This window comes from Lissotriton vulgaris, chromosome 4_1 (genome assembly GCF_964263255.1).
Source record: "Lissotriton vulgaris chromosome 4_1, aLisVul1.2, whole genome shotgun sequence".
NCBI classification, from domain to species: Eukaryota; Metazoa; Chordata; class Amphibia; order Caudata; family Salamandridae; genus Lissotriton; species Lissotriton vulgaris.
Genome location: NC_141691.1, coordinates 1,059,699,883 through 1,059,717,360, shown reverse-complemented (window position 1 = coordinate 1,059,717,360; position 17,478 = coordinate 1,059,699,883). Strand labels below are relative to the sequence as shown.

At 49.9% G+C, this 17,478-nt stretch overlaps 1 protein-coding gene and 1 pseudogene across 1 annotated transcript in view; one reads left to right on the top strand and one right to left on the bottom strand.

Moving 5' to 3' along the window:
• The window catches only part of LOC147722860 (kinesin-like protein KIF17), a 1,643,424-nt gene that overhangs the window by 51,849 nt on the left and 1,574,097 nt on the right, over positions 1–17,478 (bottom strand). The gene's annotated exons all lie outside the window — the stretch shown is intronic.
• Positions 9,636–11,772, top strand: LOC147722863 (calcium and integrin-binding protein 1 pseudogene; annotated as a pseudogene).

The following is a 17,478-nucleotide window of genomic DNA, read 5'->3' as shown; positions in this document are numbered from 1 at the left end:
CGCCAACCACCTGGGGCATGCTGCGACCCGCGCCTGGAAGTGTTTCTGAATCTTCCCCGGCGTCAGGTAGGCCCGATGTAGTATAAAAAAGCGGTATCAATTGGAGCCTCGCATTCCGTGTACCCTTCCACGCTCTTCTGATGATATGCCCCATGTCGTGTCTGGTATTGGTCTGACTATTCCTGCCTCCCATTTTGACTTCAGGTCAGTCAGCGGCCGTATGCCTTCGTGCAGCATCCTGGAGTGGAGGCATGTAACTGCTTTAAAGGTCCCTGATGCCATTACCACATACTGGCATGCCATTGTCGTCTGTGGTTCCGCCTGCCCTTCCCTCCAATGTTTCCGGATCGCCGTCACCATTGCGGCATGGATCAGGAAGTCGCCTGTCGGTAGGTCATATCTCTCCTATAAGGCCTGATAGGACAGCATTTCTCCCTTCCCATAGACGTCTCCTACCATCTGGATTCCCAACCACTCCCACTCTTCGAGGGCGGACCAGCCACTCCCATGGGGAAGTGCAGTTAGCATCCCCAAAGGGATCTCCGGAGCATAGGGATGTAAGACTCCTGCCTTGCGCTGGCTACGATTCCAGCATGATCTCAATGTACGTTCCTCTAGGGTTAAGTCCCTTAATCGGAGCGTCTGTTGTAGAATTATATACGATAGGACATGCCTCGGGATCCCTGTACCTCTCATGTGTTCAGGGCCTCTGAACTCCAGTGAGATCGCCTGCGTAAGAACCTGCAGCTGTGCCGCTAAGTAGTACATTTCGAAGTCCGGAACTGCCAGTCCTCCCTCCAACTTCGGCCTCATAAATTTGTCCAATGCTATACGTTTTCTACCGGTCCCCCACAAAAAGCTTACAATCAATATTCGTAATTCCCTGAACGTCGCTGGCGGAACCCAGACAGGCAGTGTCCGGAAGTAATAAAGTAGCCTCGGTAACGTCACCATTTAAAGTAGGGCTACCCTCCCCATAACTGATAATGGGAGCGTGGACCAGAATGTTATGCTCCCCTTCAAGGCTCTTATACACCGCCCTACATTTTCCTCCAGGACATCTGCGGCGTCATGATACACCCTGACCCCGAGATAAGTGATGCATCTCGGTTCCCATTTTATCTCCTGAGGGAGGACCGGCGCCACCGCACCCGGCCGCACAGGCATTAGGCTCGTCTTACTCCAGTTCACTTTAAGCCCAGACAGATCCCCTAACCGAGTCATCAGTGCGATTGCCACCGTAATGCTTCTCCTGTGTTTTCCAGGTATAGGAGCAAGTCATCTGCATACAGCGAGATGCGATGCGGCATCTCATTCCGCCAGAGCCCTCCAAAGCACTGTCTCAATCTCGCCCGCACAGCCAGAGGTGTATTGCCAATGCAAACAGCAGCGGGGACAATGAGCACCCCTGTCTTGTCCCCCTTATGACCGGATACTGGTCAGAGACCAGTTTCCCCAGCCTCACCCTTGCCACCACGGAGAAATATAACACTGCAACCCAGCTCCAAACTGCTCACCCAGACAGAAGCGATCAAGCACTGTATAAAGATATAACCATTCCAGGCTATCAAAGGCTTTTTCAATGTCCACTGAGAGCACCGCCGGTGCATCCAGGCCACGATGCTCCGTGTCCAGTACCCCCATGAGCCGGCGTATATTCGTGGAAGTGTTCCTAGTCGGAATAAATCCAGCTTGATCTGGGTGCACGAGAGTGGTCATGTGTGGCAAAAGCCTAGTAGCTAGTACCCTGCTCAGTATCTTATAGTCCATCGTCAGCATAGATCACGGTCTATACGACGTGAGGTCCACCCCATTCCTGCCCGGTTTTAGGAGAGGTATAATCAACGCCTCTCGCATGGAGGATGGTAGTCGACCTAAAACCTTAGCTTCCTTGTAAACCGCAAGGAGACGCGGAGCAAGGAAATCAATGTACTTTACATAGAGCTCAATCGGTAACCCGTCTACACCCGGAGTTTTGTTCCGGGCCATTTGCTTGATTGCACTGCAGATCTTATCTAGCGTGATGTCCCGTCCCAGTTGTGTAGCCTGTTCCTCTGTCAATTGTGGGAGCTGGGATTCCTCCAGATAGTCAACTATTGCGCCCCTCTCTGTCCGTAAGCCACTCTCGTACAATACCTCATAGTATCCCCGGAATCGTGCCATGATCTTGCGTTGGGCATGCACTATAGCGTTTGGCTCTGTTTCCAGCGCTAGCACCGGGCATCCCTTCGGTGCCGGATCCGCCAGCCACACCAACAGCGCCCCAGGTTTGTCCCTCTCTGCTTCTACTCTAGCCGAGCATTTCTTATAGTCGAAACTGCGCAATCTTTCTACTTCTATCGCTACCTGTTCCTTCGCCTCAATCAGTTGTGTGTTCAGTGTCGCCCGCCCCGGCCTTTGTTGTTCCAGAGTTCTCAGTGTCCTTTCAGCTTTGTCTATATCAGTCAGCAGCACTTTCCTCATCCCCGCATATTTGCTAATACATATCCCTCGGACCACCACCTTGAAGGCGTCCCCATTCTACTGCTCTGGATGACGCCGTTCCCTCATTTTCTGCAAAGTATTGTTCTATGCCTTCCCCTATCGCTGCCTGGTAGGTTTGGTCTTCTAGGGTTTCTGGGCATAGACGCCAAGTAGGAATGGTTGATCTCTCTAATTCCCAATTAAGAGATATCAGCAAAGGGTTGTGATCAGATATGGTTCTGGCCAGATATTCCGATCTTCCCACCATGGCGGCACACGGTCTTGAGCACAGAACCGCATCTATATGAACATGGAGCTCGTGGAGCGCCGAGAAGAATGAGTAGTCCCGATCATGGGGGTGTTGATTACGCCAAACATCTACCAGGCCCCATCTGTCCTGCCAGTTCAACCTGTTCTGTGTGAGCCGGCGTACCGGTGATTCCGCTAGCGGAGGGTGAGACCTATCCAGGTCGATATCTGTAATTGAATTGAAATCTCCTCCCGCCAGGACCGGATTAGTCAAATAACGCGCCCGACAGATGCTCAAAGAAGTGCGCCTGATGCGTGTTTGGTGCATATATACTGCAGAGTGTGATGTCCCTCCAATTCAGTCGGCCCTCCACTGCCACATATCTGCCCCCTGGATCTACAACATGTTGTGTAGCCTGAAACGGAACCCCAGCTCGCACCCAAATTAAAGTACCTCTCGCAAACGCAGAGTACGACGTGCAGAAAACCTGACCCCTCCATCTACGCTGTAGCGCTTGCCCTTCCACTTTGGTAAGATGGGTTTCTTGTAGGATGGCTATTTGGACGCCCCTCCTGAGTAAATACGCATGTACTTTGTGTCGTCTCGTCATTGTGTGTAGACCGCGCACATTCCAGGAGACGCAAATCAATTCAGATAATGTCCCCATCGTTAACAAGCCAACCCCCCCCCTAGTGATTTCTAAGCATCCGCCCACACCGTGCATTCCCTGCTTCAAAACAACATTCCCAACTCCCCCCCAGAACAGGACCCAATATCAAAGTATCAGCCCCCATCCAAACACAAAAAACAACTCAAACGCTCAACAATACTCGGCAGTATTCACTGCAGATGTGCCTTAAGGGCAAGTGGAGTGTAACTCCGGCCCAACAGGCAGCTACGCTCGCCCACAGCTCCCAATGCCACGACCCCACGGTGGAAGTCCTCGCCAGTCGGACCCTATCTTCAACAGTCATAAGCCCATCGTCTCTGTATTACTGAGCAGCTTCGGAGTCCGTCAGACCGTGCGGCCTCCCCCATCTCACGCATTCAGTACTCCATCTGCCGTTTGCGGTGTGATCTTCGGTCCCTTGAGACTGTCCGTTTCCGACAGTTCAGTTTCTGAGCACGTTTTGTGCCCCTCCGATTCAGTTCCTCTCGTCGACATAGTTTTTTGCGTCCCAGAGAGCTCTAGCACCGCTTGCAAGGCCGCCCGCCTCTCTTCACCGGTCTGGGAAGTCGATGGTTTCTGCGATCCCTGTCGCCGCCGGCGTATTCTCTGCGATTTCCGCACTTGCGTGGGCGTCTGAGGTACCGAGTCACGGTTCCCTTTGCGGTCCGTTCCTGTTTTGTAAGTTTCCAGCCACGCCCAAGCCTCGTCGGGCGTACTAAAGAAGTGTGTTGTGCTGTCCAGTATGACCCTTAGCTTTGCCGGGAAAAGCAATGAGTATTGAATTCCCTCAGCTCTGAGTTCCTGCTTGATTGACAGAAAAGACGTTCTGAGCCTCTGAGCCTCGTACATGTAGTCCGGGAATAGAGTCACTTTGTGAAGAGCCTATCACTGCGTGCATTCTGGAGCAACAGGTCCCTATCCTTATAGTGAAGTAGCCGTACAACTACAGGTCTTGGCGGGCAGCCTGGCTTCGGAGGCCGCGCAGGGACACGATGTGCTCTTTCGAGCGTGAAGGAAGTAGATAAACCCTCAGGGGTCACTGCTGTTTGGAGCCAGGACTCCAGGTATCCAATCATGTCTTTCCCTTCAATTCTTTCCAGCAGACCTACGACGCGTATATTATTACGCCTGTTCCTGCCTTCTGACTCCTCGGCTCTCTTTTCCAGGGCCTGAATACGTTCCAAGACGATCGTCATTTTGTTCTCCAGGGCCGCCTGGGCCGGGGTTAGGACCTGGAGTGTGTCCTCAGTTGACTTTACTCTGTCTGTCAGTTTGGAATGATCCGCTCGTAGGAGCCCCAGTCCGTCGCTACTTGAGCAATATCTTGCTGTAGGGCCTCACGCGTTGCTGTGACAGCTTTCAATATGCGGTCCAACTGTTTTTGTAGGTCTACAGGTCCCTGCAGTGTCTGGCCCTGTGTCTCAGATTCCATGACTCCGTTTGGCTTCTCCTTTGGCTTGACCATACTCAAGTTGTCGCTTCTCGGCTTTAGTCAGTGTTATCAGGTCGCGTAGAGTTAACTGCGTGCTGTGCCCCTCTTGTTACAGTAGTCTTTAGCTGCTTAACCACAAAACCGCCGATGTTGCGCGGCGAGGAGGCAGGACAATATCAGCAGTGTCGCTTTGCTGCCACTATCTCCCTGGCCTTGATTAGTAGCCGCAGTCACTTAGCCGTGTGGTCGGTGCCCAGTACTTCTGCACCGTAGCCCGAACTGCAAGTGTCACTGTTCGGCGCACCCAGTCACCGTGATCCTCAAGCGCCTTTATGCAGTGTGACGCGACCTCACGGCAGCTCCCTTGGCCCTCCTGCGGGTGCGCAGTTGCCGAGTTCCATCCACTTTGGCGCTGATGTCCCCTCTGTGTGGTCACACGTCCAGAGTACCCTCCGTCACTTCGTGGGTGATATCGTACTCCTGTTCAGGGTCAGTTCACCCCCACCGGTTAGTCCGCCGCCTCCAGTGTCCCTGCGCTATGCCGTTACCTCGGCGTGCGCTGCCGCTGTCACGCCCGTGTCCGCAATCTCCGCTCCAGATGTGCCCTGGTCATGGGGTGCTCGCAAAGTATCCTCTCCAGCACGCTGTGCACCCCACTCCTACGACACTCGGCACTCCTTGGTAGGTTTTCCTGCAGCGTCCACTCTTCCTTCCTTATATCGCCGGCGGCCGCAACACGGCTCTCTCCTCTTCCCACCCGTCTGCCAAGGCCTCCACCAGTCAGCAGGCCTGAGTGCTGCACTGCCCCTGGCCCGCGGGACGCGGCTCGCCTGCACCCCGTTATCACCACTTTTTGTGCAGGGCCCCAGGTACATCGCGCCCCACTCACCCGGGCCGCCGCAGGCGTATAGTCCAGCAGCCACCGCCGTCTCCGCTTTTCTTCTGTACCCCAGCGGTGCTCCGGAGATTGTTTGCCTCTCAGTCCCGATCGTAGGTCTCCGCTACTTCCTGCTCTTCTCCCGCACCACTGGCTCCGTCTATGGTGTACCAGCCCCTTCGAGTCGGGCAGCGATCCTCAGGGGGTAGGCGTCCTGCACGCTCGACCTCAGTGAGTGTTCTTCTCCTCCCCAGGCCGTGTCGCGCACTCCGCAGTGCCCGCTCTCATTGTACAGTCGCCGCCATTTTAGGGGTCAGTTCCTCCGGCTCCGTTCCGCACGCCTGGGCTCAGCGCGACTCGTCTTCCACTTCTGCCACAGCTTTCCCGGCTGTGCTCCCCCTCGCTCCGCGGCTGTGGTGTCTGATCGGGCGCTGCTGTCTCGGTGTCACCGGGTTGTTGTGCTCACCTCCCCCTTAGCAGTACGCCAGGAGCAGCCGCCATTTTAACTTGCCTCCACGGCGGGGCTCCGTTGTGTGGTTTCGTCTCTATGTGGCGCCGGGGGGTCTTCGGTCGCTCTCAGGTCTTTGCTGCCACTATCTTCCTGGCCTTGATTAGTAGCAGCAGTCACTTAGCCGTGTGGTCGGTGCCCAGTACTTCTGCACCGTAGCCCGAACGGCAACTGTCACTGTTCGGCGCACCCAGTCACCGTGATCCTCAAGCGCCTTTATGCAGTGTGACGCGACCTCACGGCAGCTCCCTTGGCCCTCCTCCGGGTGAGCAGTTGCCCAGTTCCATCCACTTTAGCGCCGATGTCCCCTTTGTGTGGTCACACGTCCAGAACCCTCCGTCACTTCGTGGGTGATATCGTACTCCTGCCCAGGGTCAGTTCAGCCCCACCGGGTAGTCCGCCGCCTCCAGTGTCCCTGCGCTATGCCGTTAACTCGGCGTGCGCTGCCGCTGTCACGCCTGTGTCCGCAATCTCCGCTCCAGTGTTCTTCTCCTCCCCATGCTGTGTCGCGCACTCCGCAGTGCCCGCTCTCATTGTACAGTCGCCGCCATTTTAGGGGTCAGTTCCTGCGGCTCCGTTCCGCTCGCCTGGGCTCAGCGCGACTCGTCTTCCACTTCTGCCACAGCTGTTCTCCCCCTCGCTCTGCGGCTGTGGTGTCTGATTGGGCGCTGCTGTCTCGGTGTCACCGGGTCGTTGTGCTCACCTCCCCCTTAGCAGTACGCCAGGAGCAGCCGCCATTTTAACTTGCCTCCACGGCGGGGCTCCGTTGTGTGGTTTCGTCTCTACGTGGCGCCGGGGGGGTCTCCGGTCGCTCTCAGGTCTTCCGTTTCCGTGCTTGACTGTTCTAGCCTGAATTTGGTCTCGGTTCAGGGTCCAGTTAGCTAATTCAGCAGGAGAAATGCGGGATGTGGCGTGGAGCTCCGAGCTCACGCCGCCATCCTCGTCGGCGCCCAAGCCATGCCTAAAATGAAAAATATCATCTATGCAGTTAAGTGTCCATGTTCAAAAATATACATTGGAAAGACCACCCAACAAATCAATCAACGAATAGTGCAACATCGGTCGCGCATCAAAAACTAATTCTGACAGCACCAATAGTATCGCATTTTGGGGAGCATAACCACTCAGAACGAGATAGTTTTATTGGGACTGAAACAAACGCCACGTGGTGGAAATCTTGAAAATTCTTTACAAAAAAAAGAGGCCTACCTAATTCTTAAATTCAGCTGTATTACGAGAGGTCTAAACGAAATGTCTGAGCTAAATCAAACAATTAATTAACATCATAGAAACGATGGACTACAACTCCCACAACACTACCGACTTCCTGTTGGGGAGATATATTGTTTGAAAAGGCAAAGACAGCACAAGCGCATTGTCAGTGCATGATTTCCTGACTGACCGAACGTTGGAAGAAGATGTGAGACATACTAAAAGTGAGTGTTCGCAAACATTATGCTCGCTAAAATGCTTTTGCCGATTATTGTGAGGAAGCCACAAAACCAAATGTGCAAATACTGGGGAAACGCCTAATAGGAACAAGCGTATATACATAGAGTGTGATGAGCTCACAATTAAAGCGGCAAAGCAACAATGTTGCAAACAGCTTTTAGATTAATACCTCGGAGAATGAAGTAATTAGCCTTTTACTTACACTTGCAGGGATTGAAGTTCCAAACTAATATGCTTTTGCGGATAATTGGGAGGTAGCCACAAAACTAAATGCACAAACACTGGGGAAACGCTGAAAAGGAACAAGCGCATAGACATAGGGTGTGACAAGCTCACAATTAAAGCGGCAAAGCTACAATGTTGCACACAGACAGGGGTTCCAAAGTCAGGGAGAAAAGGAGAGGGGAGAGGGCGCAGCCCTGCCGAGTGCCCCATCCTAGACGAATGGGTGCCGAGACTCGTCCGTTAACCACTACCTGGGCGAGCGGCTCAGCGTATAATAACCGCACCCAGCCAATAAAATCAGGTCTGAATTCAAACTTAGCCAGGACCGCCTATAAATAGGACCATTCAACGGTATTGAAGGCCATGGTTGCATCAAGGGAAGCGATCACGGCTGGTTCCTGCAGAGTATGAGCTCTGGCTATCACGCCATGCACCCTTCTTAGATTCAAGGCAGTATTTCTATGGGGGATGAATCCTGATTGGTCCAGGTGGATCAAACCACTAATCACTTTTATCAGTCTATTAGATAGGATCTTGGCCAATATTTTGGGCTCCGCATTTATTAAATAAATAGGTCTATACGAGGCACATTTAGTCTTTGGCTTACCTTCCTTATGGAAAACCACCACCACCGACGCCACTCTCTGGTCCCTAGGCAGGATTCCTCTCTCCCAGGCCTCAACAAACATACCTTTAAGGTAAGGCCTCAACAAACATACCTGTAAGGTAATGAGCTAGTCTATCTGGTCTGAGTTTGTACAGCTCAATTGGGAGCCCGTTAGGTCCCAGCGCTTTGCCAGAGTTTAACGAGCGAATAGCTTGAGTTATTTCATCAGCAGTCAGGGGACTATCCATAAAATCACTATCCTCCTTGGACAAACAAGGAAGCCTTATATCACAAAGCAGTAATTGGGAGTCCTCCTCTGGTCTGACCGAGGCATAAACAGTTTGGAAATACGTTGCAAAGCTATCTACTATAATATGGGGGTCAGTAAGCAACTCCTCTTCGTCTGTAACAAGTTCTGGGACAACATACCCGGCCCCTTCTCTTTTGTCCAGCCAAGCGATTAGCTTCCCGGCCTTATCTCCGAGATCGTAGAGTCTTCCCTTCTGTTCCCTGCCGAGAGCTTTGGCCCTATCAGTGACCAAAGATTTATAATCATGTTGTTTTAGCCTCAAAATATGCAAGTTAGCTCGTGTCACCGCTTTCTCCAATTCCTCCTCCAGTGTACCAATCTCAGTCTCCGCCTCAACAATCTCTTCATTCCTTTCCTTTTTGGTTCCAGCTATTAATGATAAAGCTTGACCCCTGATGACCGTTTTAAATGCCTCCCAAAGAGACACCAAAGAGGACACCGACCCTTCATTATCTATAAAATAATCATCTAGATGTCAAGGATCCCCCTCGGTAGAGGAGGGTGTTCATCCACAGGAGCAAAGACGAATATCCCACACACTTCCAGACAACAACGACCCAAGCGAGAAGAGATAACTCGCTCAAAGTCAGCTGCTACCAAAAAGTGTGGGGGGAATTTTCCCAGGGAGTATACCACTCTCCCCCAGCAAGGACGATGTAGCTGCAGTCTTGATGGCAGGAGATGGCTGGAAATAAAGGTGCAACAATACTAACCTCACCAGTAATTTACAGGACTGATACATAAGTGTTCAACATAGCATTCCACTTACCTCACCAGGTGAGCGTCAGGGCTTTAAGCTAGCAGTCAAGTGGAGAACCAGGAGGTACAGAAGGGAACCTGGATGACTACCTGCAAGGATAACTCCAAGGCAGAAGGTACACAATTCCAGTCCTGCTCTTAAACTGAAGACAGAGCAAGACTGGGCCACAAGAGCATCAGCTGACAAGCTTGTATCACTTATAGAGCTAAAGACAAAGTGACACGGAAACTCCCACTTCCAGCTCATAAACTTAAGACAGAGCGGAGTGGGGAACAACTAACACACAACACAAACAATACCCACAATACACACACCACGTCCAACTAGTAAACTTAGGACGGAGCAGAGCGGGTGTACATATAACAACACAATACAAGAGAGACGTACCAGCGTTCTACTCGTAAACTTAAGACGGAGTGGAGCGCATAAACAAACACATACAGAACCTCTTCGATCTCTCTGCAAAAGACGACAGAAATGACCAGCGAGAAATTCAAGGCTGAGGCGCCAGTATCACTAACAGAAACGGGGAGTGAAGGACCGCCAGGGAAACAAAGCGGAAGGGAGAGAAAGGCACCGGGGAAGGAGGTGCCGGGAAAGGAGCAAGTTTACAGAACAGAGCGGGAGGTACAAAAAACGGGCAGGATACGGGTAAGGGAAAGAAATACCGGGACTCAAGGGCAAATACCACAGAATCAGGAAAAGGAGCAAAACAGGAACGCGAAGGCAAAACAGGATCTTGGAACGCTACGGGAACCTCACGGAGCAGGACGCTGAGTAGAGGGGGCGTGGTCACTAACCAAACAGTAAGCCAAGCAAGGATTCGCGGGTGACACTCCCTTTTCTGCTAGTTAGGGAGCTTCTAAAAATATTGTAGCATAATGCAGTAAGATATTTAGGGAATGTCACAAAAGGATCTCAAGGGCACAATAACAAATGCGGAAAAGAGCATTCTACGCAGCCCTGAGGAATCTACGTTGAACACTCATGAATGTGGTCAGATCCGACCACCCCTAACACTAGAGCCTTTATAAGGTCATTACGGATTTTAGGATTTCACATATACCATGGGTTAATTGGGGCAATCCTACCTGCTGAGTGTGATGCGATACAAAACCAGAGCCAAAATGGGGAGTGGTCAGAGATGCCCCGAGCAAGATGAACCGCTTCAATAATATAAGATGCTTGAGCCGCTGGGACCAGACAATAGTCCAGCGGGAGAGGCTGCCATGTACACCCGACTGGAATGTGTACTGCTTCTTATCTGGGTGGAACAGTCTCCCGTTGTCCACCAAACCCATTGCATCCAAAAAGCCGGGAAACCACCTCTGGGTGCGCCCTGTATCTCGTGGGGGGTATCTATTCAAAACTCCAGAGACTACCGCATTGAAATCACCGCCCACGATTAAAAGTCCCACCGGCAGTTCGGGTAATAGTTTTCCCAAATCAAAGAATGAGGTAGATTGCAGACCTGGAGGGACATAAATCGACAAGAGGGTAAAACTGGGGAGGCTCGGCTAGTCCCCTGTCCAAGGAGTTACTCTCAGAGTACCAGGAACTGACCTTTCTAACTAAGCAAGACATCCTGCTTGCTTATAAAAGATTTGCTGAACTCATGCCCAAAGACCAAATTAATGCAGATATTCTCTCTGTGAGGCTTACACAAGAAAAGATCCTCACTTTACCAGAACTTAAGGCAAACCCGTTCCGTGACCGCATTTGCCATGTATTTTCAACGTCTGAAAACCGTGACGGCAGCATTTCCTTCGAAGATTTTCTTGACATGCTGAGTGCTTTCAGTGATTCTGCTATTCCTGATATTCAGTCCCACTATGCATTTCAGATTTTTGACTTTGATGGTGATGGAACCCTGGACAAAATGGATTTAGAGAAACTAGTGAACCGCTTGACAGGAGATGCCAATGCTACCAAACTGAGTGAATCTGAAATGATCCAGCTAATTCAAAATATTCTGGAGGAGTCCGATATTGATAAGGATGGAACCATAAACCTCTGAGTTTCAGCACGTAATCTCAAAATCACCAGATTTTGTCAGTTCCTTCAAGATTGTGCTCTAATGGCCCAGGCAACTACTTCTCAGAGAAGCCATCTGAAGCAACTTACGAACAGCTTGTCGCCACTTCCATAAAATAATTCCATGGATTCACCTCCTAGAATTAAAAATCCTTCCTCCACTTGGAAGAAGCTTCAAAGAGCTGTGTGCTCTGGACTGGCATCTCCTGTTAGAAGCAGCTTAATTAGTACAATAATTCGTTCTAAGCTGTGAAACTGTACAAGACTTTCTTGGCTATCAGTCTGTACCAGACCAGGCTGCGGTAGAAAAAATGCATCCTATGTGCTGCAGCGTAGTTACTGAACCAAAAAGTGCCTTGCATCCCTTTGAAATGTATGCTTATGGTTTTTCTTCACAGGCATGCTAATAATACTTATTTTAACTAAACTGCTTTAAAATGAGTGATAGAAAGGGGAAATTAAGCAATTGTGTTGTGTGCCACTATGCAGATGCCTCCTATGTAGCACTTGGGTTGCCCCAGCCCTCCTTACCTCTCATTCCCTCTTCCCGTGCATATACATTGGTAGCTATTCTGAGAGTCTCAGTCATCCATCGACCGTAAACAGGCAGCAGGATTGTAAAGGTCTGACTAAGCAATATTGTGGCCGACCTACTCGTAGCCACTTTCCAGACGGCTTGGGTTGTCTGAAAATGCTCAGAACAGTGATCCTCTCAACTGTAGTTCCGTAGTTCGTGGGTCCATGGTAGGTATGGGCGAATTCGCGGATTTTGCAAATTCACGTATTCGCAAATTTGCGAATTTGCAAATTCGCGGATTTGCAAATTTTTTAAGTGGGGGGGGTCTTCCATGCGAGTTCACATGCCTCTTGTGTGTATAAAAGGTCTGAGACCGATCAGAGCAGTAGATGAAGAGACAGACCCTCCTGGTCACAGGAACAGCAAAGGGATTGCGTTCGTGAAAGTCAAGGATGCAAAGGCCTCTATCCAGCATCACAGCTGATTTTCGTCGGTAGATTTGGGAAGAAAGCACACCTGTCTAGCCTCGACAACGCTCACAATTGTTTTTGGGCTGAAGAATGCGTCACTGAATTTGAGCTTCAACTAGTTCCAGCGACCATGTGTGTGTTACTATGCAATCGCGCCGAAGGGCGCAGGGGTCCCCTCAGTGAGCTGTGCTGGCCTGGCTTCCATGCAAGTTCACATGCCTCTTGTGTGTATAAAAGGTCTGAGACCAATCAGAGCAGTAGATGAAGAGACTGACCCTCCTGGGCACAGGAACAGCAAAGGGATTGCGCTCGTGAAAGTCAAGGATGCAAAGGCCTCTATCCAGCATCACAGCTGATTTTCGACGGTAGATTTGGGAAGAAAGCACACCAAAGGGCATGGTGTAACTATTTTACGATGGCGCCGGCAAGCTGCCAGCGCCATCCTAAAATAGTTACTAAATTAGCTTCAACAGGAAGCTATAATAGATAAAATAAAGCAGGTGCTCGAGCACCTGCTTTATTTTATCTATTAGAGCTTCCTGTTGAAGCTAACTTAGTAACTATTTTAGGATGGCGCTGGCAGCTTGCCGGCGCCATCGTAAAATAGTTACAACAGGCCAGGCTTCAACTTTTGCTCCCGGATCCACCGCTTGCGGATTTGCGAATTCTCGGTAAATTCGCGGGAGTTCGCAGATCGCGAATTTAACGAAAATTCGCAAAATCCGCGAGCGGAACAGATTTTGCGCTCACCCCTAGCCCATGGTTCATAGATTCTGAACCCATTCAATAAAGGTCGTCGGAAATAGACGATTTTGGTATCAGCGGACCGCAAATCACGAGTGCGGTGTGTACGAGTGTTTTCGTAATAATCGATCAATGAGAACACTACGTATTCAGGGATTTCGTTTGAACCCTTGAGTTCCATTTTGTGTGCGGCAGCCATTTTGTGTGGTTGCCCTCACGTAGGCCGATGACTGCGGCTGAACGAGTCCTTGGGACACGTACACCTTAGCTGACTTCTGAGTGACCTGGCCGAACTGACTCCCTTGCCCGAGGCTGACCTCGCTGAGCCAGTTCCTTGTTAAGCAGCTGGTTAGATAAAGATCAAAGAGCAGGACATTGCTGAATTTACAGTACACTGCACCCACCCTTCTATCTTGCTTCTCATCTGTTTCTGCTCCTTCCTTTATGGCATAATCACTGATTTGGGTTGAGGTTTTATGATGGGTATGTCCGGCCTGATCAAACAGGATATTGGAATGTGCTTGGTCATTTCTGGTGGGCTGGACAGCGGAAAATGGGATTGTCGTCATGCGCTACTTTTGAAATGTCACCCTGTGATTGGTTAGTTTGTATGTAATCGATGCTAGCCTGGAATGTGATTTTTGGCATAAAAGACCATGCTCCGCTCATTGAATTTGTGCAGTCTCTAGCGAACCACCTGTGTTGTGCTTCGTAGACCTCTGTTCCTGGTTGCAGCCAATAAACTTGGTCTTTGACGTCATCAAGAAGTGTCCCGTGTCTCTGTTTGCCGAGGCAGGGGAATCCGAAGACTTCGAGCGTTATCCCTGGCACTGCAGGGTTCTAAAACCTGGTTCTTCAGTTGGCGCCCAACAAGGGGCGACTTCAGCGGTACCGGTCCAAGCCCGAAGATCGCGAGGAGCTTCGTGTGGAAATTCTGGAGGAAGGCCTGCCACTTCATCCACCCCTGTATGTCGTCGTGGTCCGAAAGTCTTTGCTGCGAGGTTCCCCGCCTTCCGACGGCTACGAAGGACTGCTGCCCTGACTGTCGCCCTGTCTTGGAGCCATTAGATGATTTGTAGAGCGAGACGATAGACGGGTCTTCTGGTGACGCCATCGACATTTCAGTTAAGTATGAGTGGAGCGTCTCCCAGTCCTTAGTTTATTTGGTATCCTTCGGGATCGCTTTGATTTGGTACCTGCAGGCCCCAAAGCCGAGGGACTCGTGTATTCACGAGACTATCGCTTTTGAGATTTCCCTTGAAGTTTGAAGCTAGACTAGTGAGCGAAGATGCCTGGTCTTAGCAGACTTGGCAAGATATTTGGTTGTGGTTGTTCTAGGGATTCCAAGATGCCTGGTCTTAGCAGACTTGGCAAGATATTTGGTTGTGGTTGTTCTAGGGATTCCCGATTGGAGGATTCGTGTCCGGTTCCTCCGATCGGAACTCCGACCTATGAGCTCTATGTAAAACATGATGTGGGCCCCATCGGATATAATGGCATATGGGTAAAATACACGAGAAAGGACGGCGTCCTACAGTGGCCCCGTTATGGTAGCTTTGAGACAAAGATTTAAGATAATCTCGAAGTTAAACTGTTCAAGAAGAAAGCCCGGCCGGCGATGTTTGACTCTTTCCGCATATGGCGAAAAGAAGCCAAACAGAAAGAAATTAAGTTAGCGAAGAAGAATAAACGAGAACGAGGTATGTCAATGGTGCAAGCTGCTATACAGTTTAGGGATAATGAAGAAGAGCAAGAGAGCGAACAGATGCTTAGGATTCGGAAACTAGCGGTAGATAAGTGCTACCCAGCTCTGCCACCTAAAGAGCAAGAAGAGAAGAAAGATCTTGTGAAAGATCCTTTAATGTCGCATCTATTGAGTTCGCCACCCCCTTATGCACAATATGCTACGGCACCACCGCCACCAGTTGTAGTTGCGCAACCTCCGGTTGCTTTGCCACTTGCGATTCCTCAACAGCCAGCACCTCTTCCGTTGGCTACTATTCCTTTGGTGCAGCCTTCTCAAGGGCCACCACCTTTGCTACCTCCTTTGTCTGTTACTCCTGCGCCAGTCTTGTATACTCCTCCTGTTCCGACTTTTGCTTCCTCTCATTCTGCTCCGTCTCCTCTTCTTCTGTCACCTTCTCCTTCTGCTCGACAGAGAATGACTGATGCGGTTACTAGTATCTTTTCTCCCCTGTTGGGATCATTGGGTATGTCTCCTGTTGTTGAGCGTAGACAATCGCGTAGTCAATTGCCGAATATTGATGAACGGACAGTGTTGGATCTTATGGCCCGTAAATGGATTACGTATCCTACGCAGTATGATCTTGGGGGTATTATGGATCTTTTCCATCAATGGGAAGCACCAAAGCAACGGTACGTCTTTGATATGATGTGTGCTTTCCTTTGTGAACAATGGATAGAGGAAGTAGGACAGGCTCCGTCTGAGTTATACCGAATACGTTCTGAGTTTGCGAAAGGGACCGTTGTGGGTCTCGAGATTGAGAAAGCAGTTGCGATGTTGTTGTCATTGTGGAATGCATCTCCTTCCGACCGATTGTTTGATCCTGATTCATCAGTTAGGAGAAAGGTGCGTCAATATCCGATGCGTGAGGTTCCTCCAGTTTGGAGATCTACTGATGGCAATGTTGCTGCACACTTTCAGCGTGTCTGGGTACATGTTCCTTGGAAGCGTCCTGAAGTCTTAGCACTTAAGCAGACTTTGCCAGATCCACGCAAAAATCCAGCAGGGTACTATAAGGAGCTAACTCAGACTGTGGGTTTGTGTTTTATGAATTTGGCAGATATAGACATGTTGTTGGGGAATGTTGTTCCACAGCCTATTTGGAGTAAGATTCGTCATACGGATCATGTGGAGGAATTAGGTGAAACATGGGTTAATCTTAGAGATGCAGATAATAGACAAGTAGGCGGTGCTAAGCTTGAGGATTTGATTACTGAACTTCCTGGTAAAATTATTACTTATATGAAGACTTTGATTCCCGAAGTGCGTGTTAATTGGACAAGTTGTCTGCGTGCAAGCAGAAGAAAGATGAAACTGTGTCTGACTTTTTCACACGGTTTGAAGAGACTTATGTAGACCACAGTGGTCCGGATATGAGTACTGAAGGTGGTCAGAGATTGTTCGTCGACAAATTTGTTCATAATTTGCTTCCTGAATTGTGCAATAGGTTGAAAGATTCCGAGAGTGCTTGGTCTGTTTCCACGTCAGCGCAGATTTTAGCTATGGCCCAGTACTATGAAAATAGGAACAAGGATGAAATAGAGAAAGCGGATAAGAAGACTAAGGAATTGAAGACTAAAGTTCTTCTACAACAAGCGTATCCGCCCCGTAATAATCAGCGCGATTATCAGCAGAATCAGCAATATTCGAGAAACTCGCAAAGGTTCGAGTCTTCTCAACAACGTTTTCCGTATGGGCCTAATCAGTGTGCATATTGAAAAGAAGGGGGCCATTTCAAGAGTAGTTGTCCGGTTCTGTTACAGCGCACTAATGGTGCTTCTGGTGTGAGAGGTCGAGGTGCTCAACAAGCTCCTAGAGGTAGAGGTTGTGGTCAGAATACGCGTTCTTTGCCTCCACAGAATTCTATGAATAGCTTTGATCAGACACAGGGTGCGTCTGGTAGGACAGCTCAGTACTATGCAGATGATTACTACGTCGAAGGTGAGGAAGTGAATGGTAATGATTGTTAGGACAGCCATGGACAAAGAGAGGGAGTTGTTTCAGTTCCAGTAGATCAGAGTAGACCTTATGTTGAAGTGATTGCGTCAGGTGTGTCAGAGCCTTTTCTGTTGGATACTGGTGCTGCGAAGAGTTCTATTATGCAATCTAAACTCCCTGGCGCACCTTTGTCTGGCTTAAAGAATGTTTCAGTAGGTTTTTCTGGCGCCCTGGTTACGAATCCGATTTCTACTCCGTTGTCTATTTCTGTTGGACCTCGTGAATTTGAAGCACCCCTTATTTTGACGACCGGTTGTGGTGAGAACTTGTTGGAATTAGACTTGTTAAAGAGATTGTATGCGACGCTATATTGTTCTCCGTCAGGAGTACATCTTACATTGGGTGAGAGAGTGATCTCTCCGATGTATATGTCTAAAGATCGCCTTCCACCTGAATTGTCTTCTCTCCCTGATTCTC